General features: G+C 38.8%; 1 pseudogene across 1 annotated transcript; it reads left to right on the top strand.

Annotated features, from left to right (window-relative positions):
- The first annotated feature begins 1497 nt into the window (after nucleotides 1-1497).
- LOC308338782 (ubiquitin-conjugating enzyme E2 D3-like) lies at nucleotides 1498-1931 on the top strand (annotated as a pseudogene). The gene has a single exon. The product of its transcript is annotated as a ubiquitin-conjugating enzyme E2 D3-like (transcript).
- Nucleotides 1932-5776: the final 3845 nt, after the last annotated feature.

Here is a 5776-nt window from a genome sequence, read left to right as displayed (position 1 = left end):
TAAAACCTTTGTAAATTCCTAAGTGATAAGAGCACTCTTTTATTCTAATGAGGTAATTCTAGGCAGGCTCCTAGATGGAGGAGGGGGTAAACCAGGAAAACCACAGCATAATTGGAGCTTGGGATTTTTCAACCTCACCCCCCACTTCTTTAGAGGGGAGAGATGTTAGAACTGGAGCTAATATAGATCATGCTTCCGTGAGAAAGCCTTCATAAAAATCCCAAAGATACAGGGTTCAGAAAGCCTTCAGATTGGAGAACATATCCATTTATTTGGGGGTGGTATACCCCAAATTCACCAATATGGAGCCTGCAATACTCCAAAACCTCCTAGACCTTGACATATGGATCTCTTCATTTGGCTGTCCATATCCTTTAACAAACTGATAAATGTAATTTAGTGTTTCCCTGAATTTTGTGAGCTGTTCCAGCAAGTAATCAAAACCAAGGGGGAGGAGGTCACGAAAACTTCCAATTTGTATCCAAGTTGAACAGAAGCTATAGGTAACCAGAAGATACACTACGTGTAATTAGCATCTGAAGTGGCATCCTATAAGACAAGAGCCCTTAACCTGTGAGACATGGTGTTGTCTCTGCCACTTCCCGAGGGTGCATAGGAGAAGAATGAGGCACAAACACATCAGCTGCAAGAGAAAAGGAACAGGGAGTGACAGTAGAAAAGACTGTCGCCCTGAACAACTCCTCAGTCTCATATTTATTGGAAAGTAGGTAACAACTAACAAAGAAGCCAGAGTAGGTTACACATTGACCATGAGTCTTATAGATAAGTAAGAAGAAAGGCTAATTATGTCTGGTCACATAGTACATGACCTATAGAGAGTAAGCCCAAACAAAGGATTGTCTGACTAACTGCAGGCGCCCTCCGGGAAGGGGGGATAACAGAAAAATGAAGAAGGTGGCATTCTGCCCTGAATGAGCTGGGCTTCTCCAGCTTCTTGGCTTCAAAGACCTATATCGTCCTCTCCCCTAGTGGCCTGTTGCCAGCACATGTTTTTCTTAAGTCTATATCTAAGCATGCTTAGTGGCTAGTATCATTTCTGATGGGTTGTATTTTAAGCAGTACATTGTTCTGAGGGATGGTTACAGTCTCCAGGTAGCTAGTGTCAAATTGAACTAAATTCAAGGACACCCAGGTGATGTCACAGAAAGGAAAAATTAAGACTGTCTCTATTTGCAGGTGACATATTATACAGAAAACTGTAAAGACCCCACAAAAAAAAAAAAAAAACACAAAACACAAAAACCAATCATAAGGGCTGTGTCTTGAGCGTGAGCCCTTACGGGGACATACCAGCTTCCCCACGGGGAGGAGGAGGCCAAGGCTACAGCTTGAGGGAGGACCTGTGTCTGTTAGAGCCAGTGTGAGATGAGGAGAAAATTCTTCCCTGCTGCTCAGATAATCAAGAGTTTTGGCTGGACCTTTGAGTATGCACCAAGAGAGTGAGCAGCCAGGCAAAAAGCACAGGCTAAGGCACTGAAATGGATTAATAAAGAACTTAGTGACTTGGCCCACGACTCACCAGCACAACGTTTTGCAGGTCTGGTTGGAGATTGCATGTTTCATTGGCAAGCAACAATTGTGGGACCTAATGACAGCTCATATCGAGGCAGTGCATTCTTTTTAACAATTAATTTTCCTGCAGATTACACCTTCAAATCACCTAAGGTTGCATTTATAACAAGAATTTATCATCCAAATATTAATAGTAATGGCAGCATTTGTCTTGATATGCTAAGATCACAATGGTCTCCAGCTGTAACTATTTCGAAAGTTCTTTTATCCACATGTTCATTGGTGTGTGACCCAAACCCAGATGACCCCTAGTACCAGAGATTGCATGGATCCATAAAACAGAGAGAGAGAAGTACAACAGAATATCTTGGGAATGGGTTCAGAACTATGCCATGTGATGCTTCCATAAAGTCAGAATAACCTGCATTATAGCTGGAACAAACTTTAAATCACTGTTCCTTTTTTTTGTTTGTTTGCTTCATTTTCTTACCCAGGTGCTCCCTTATCAGACCTCATCTGTTTTAATTTTATTATTTGTTTGCCTCCCTCCACCCACTCGCATGCTCATCCTAGAAGACTTAAGTTCTTCCAGCTTTGGACAGTAACTGCTTTTAGAAACTGGAAAGTAGTTACAAGAGAACAGTTGCCCAAGATTCAGAATTTTTTAAAAAATGAAGCATGTTGGGGCGCCTGGGTGGCTCAGTGGGTTAAGGCCTCTGCCTTCGGCTCAGGTCATGATCTCGGGGTCCTGGGATCGAGCCCCGCATCGGGCTCTCCACTCAGCGGGGAGCCTGCTTCCTCCTCTCTCTCTGCCTGCCTCTCTGCCTGCTTGTGATCTCTGTCTGTCAAATAAATAAATAAAATCTTAAAAAAAAAAAAATGAAGCATGTTATTATGTGGCCAGTGTCTTCACTCTAATGTGGTTATGAGACTAAAGCCATTCCTCACTGCTCTAACATGCTGAAGAAACCATCTGAGTGGGAGGGAGATGGATGCTCGGTTGTCACATCAAAGGAAACAGCATTATTCTAGCACCAGTCTTTTTTAAGCCTTCCACTGTTACTGATTTGAGGTTACATTTATATTTTATGCTTATAACTGATGTGGCTGGAAAACTGGTATTTCATTGATAGCATCAGCAGAACAGAAAATGCGATGTATTTTATGCATGTCGATAAAGGAATGGCCTGTTCTTGTTCTACAGAGAATGAAAATTGGAAGTCAAACACCCTTGTATTCCAAAATAGGGTCTCAAATATTTTGTAATTCTCATTTAAATTGTAAGGAGGCTTGGCGCTATGAGTTAATCTGTCTTCCAATATGATATTTAATATAGCACTGAATAAATGAAGCAAGTTGTTGATGGATGAGTGAGCAACTCTGCTAGTAACTGATTTATTTTTCTTCACAAAGTTGCATACACTACAACAACAATGAACTACTAGAAGTAATAAAGTCAGTAAAGTAGTATACAAAATCAATACACAAAAATAAGTTGCATTTCTGTACACTAACATCAACTATCAGGAGGAGAAATTAAGCTCTTTTCCTCAGCACTGCCTGAGAAGGGAGCAGCCATCTCCTATTCAATACCATGGCCATCCTCAGACCTCTGATGAAGCCCAAGATCATTAGAAAGAGGGCCAAGAAGTTCAGCTGGCACCAGTCAGACCTATATGTCAAAATTTAGCACAACTGGCAGAAACCCAGAGGCACTGACAATAATGCACACAGAAGATTCGGGGGCCAGACCTTGATGCCCAACATTGGTTATGGGAGCAACAAGAAAACAAATCACATGCTGCCCAGTGGCTTCTGGAAATGCCTAGTCCACACATCAAGGAGCTTGAAGTGCTGCTGATGTGCAAAATAATCTTACTGTGCAAAGATGGTGCCCAATGGTCTCCTCCAAGAACTGCAATGTCATTGTGGAGAGAGCAGCCCAGCTGGCCATCAGAGTCATCAATCTCAATGCCAGGATGCACAGTTAAGAAAGTTAATAGACAGTTTATGTGCACGTTGTATATACAAAAAAAAAAAAAAAAGTGGGCGAATTAAGAAAGCAACCCCACCTATAATTGCATCAAGAAAAATAAAATACTGGGGCACCTGGGTGGCTCAGTCAGTTAAACATCTAACTGTTGATTTCAGCTCAGGTCTTTATTGCAGGGTCATGAAATCAAGCCCCTCATTAGCCTCCCCACTCAGTGTGAAGTCTGCTTGTGTCCCTCCCCTGCATGTGCTTTCTCTCTCTCTCTCTCTCTCTCTCTCTCTCATATAAATAAAATCTTTAAAAAAAAAAGAATGAAATACTTAAATGCATATAACTAGGGAGGTGAGAAATTTATACCTTGAAAACTAAAGAGACTGATGAAGGAAATTGAAAAAGTCTCAAATAAATGGAAAGATACTTCATGCTCATGTATTGGAAAAATAAATATTGTTAAAATAGCCATACTACCCAAAGCAATCTATAGATTCAGTGCAATCCCTAGCAAAATTCCAATTATATTTTTCACAGAAATAGAACAAAGAATCCTAAAATTTGATGAATGAAACCACAAAAGATCCCAAACAGTGAAAACAATCTTGAAAAACAAGTACAAAGCCAGAGGCATCACACTTCCTGATTTGAAATCATGTTAGAAATCTATAGGAATCAAAAAAGTATAATACTGGCATAAAAACAAACACATAGATCAACAGAACAGGAGAGAAAGCCCCAAAATAAATGCACACATTTTTGGTCAATTAACTTAAGACAGTGGAGGCAAGAATATGCAATAGGCAAAGAACAATCTCTTCAATAACTGTTGTTGGGAAACTGGACAGCCATGTACAAAACAAGAACATTAGACCCCTCTCTCACACTATACACAAAAATTAACCCCAAATGGGTTGAAAACTTAAATGTGAAACCTAAAACTATAAAACTTCAAGGAGGAAAACATAGGAGATAAGCTCCTTGACGTCGGTCATGGCAATAATTTTGGGGATATAACACATAAAACAAAGGCAACAAAAGCAAAATAAACCAGTGGGACAATACCAAAATAAAAAGCTTCTGCACAGCAAAGGAAACTATCAAGAAAAAGAAAAGGTAATTTATAGAATGGGAGAAAATATTTACAAATTATATTTCTGATAAGGGGTTAATAACCAAAAATATATAAATAACTCATGTAACTTCATACCAAAATAACAAACAATCCAATTAAAATAATGGGGAGAGGAACCGAATAGACATTTTTCCAAAGAAGACGTACAAATGGTCAATGGGTGCATGAAAAGATGCTCAACATCGCTAATCATCAGGGAAATGCAAAACAAAATAATGGAATATCACCTCACACCTGTTAGAATGGCTGTTATCAAGAAGACAAGACACCATATATGTGTGAGTGTTGGCAAGGATGTAAAGACAAAGAAACCCTTGTACACTTTTGGTGGGAATGTATGTTGGTGCAGCCACCATGGAAAATACTATGGAGGTTCCTTAAAATATTAAAAATAGAACTATCATATGATCCAGCCACCCAAGGAAACGAAATCACTATCTCCAAAATGTATCTGCACTTCCATGTTTATTTTGGCATTATCTACAATAGCCATAACACGGGAACATTCTAAGCATCCATCAATGATGAATGGATGAGAAAACAGTATGTATCTATATATACAACTAGGACTCTTATTCAGTCATAAAAAAGAAGGAAATCCTGCCATTTGTGACAACATGAATGGACTTCGAGGGCATGATGCTAAGTAAAATAAATCAGACAGAGAAGACAAATACTGTATGATCTCATTTATACGTGAAATCAAAAATAATTGAACTCCTAGCAATGGAGAACAGACTGGCAGTTGCCAAAGCTGGAGTTTGGGGGAAATGGGTGATGGTGGTCAAAAGTACAAACTTTTAGTTACAAAATAAATAAGAACTGGGGAGATAATACACAGCCTATTGACTATAGTTAATGACATTGTCATGTATATTTGAAAGTAGTTAAGAGAGTAGATCTTAAAAGTTTCACCACAAGAAAAAAAATTATACCTACATGAGGTAATGAATGTTAACTGAAATTATAGTAATCAATTCACTATGTATACATGTACCGAATTATTAAGTGGTATACCTTATGTTATATGCCAATATATCTCAGTAAAACTGAAAAACAGACTTTTAAAACACAACAAAAAAAGGAAACAAAATCCAAAACTAGTAGAAAAAAAAAAAAAAAGA

The sequence above is a fragment of the Martes martes genome (assembly GCF_963455335.1).
Source record: "Martes martes genome assembly, chromosome: 2".
NCBI lineage: Eukaryota > Metazoa > Chordata > Mammalia > Carnivora > Mustelidae > Martes > Martes martes.
The sequence above is the reverse complement of the archived record's forward strand: the minus strand, read 5'-3'. Positions and strand labels throughout refer to the sequence as shown.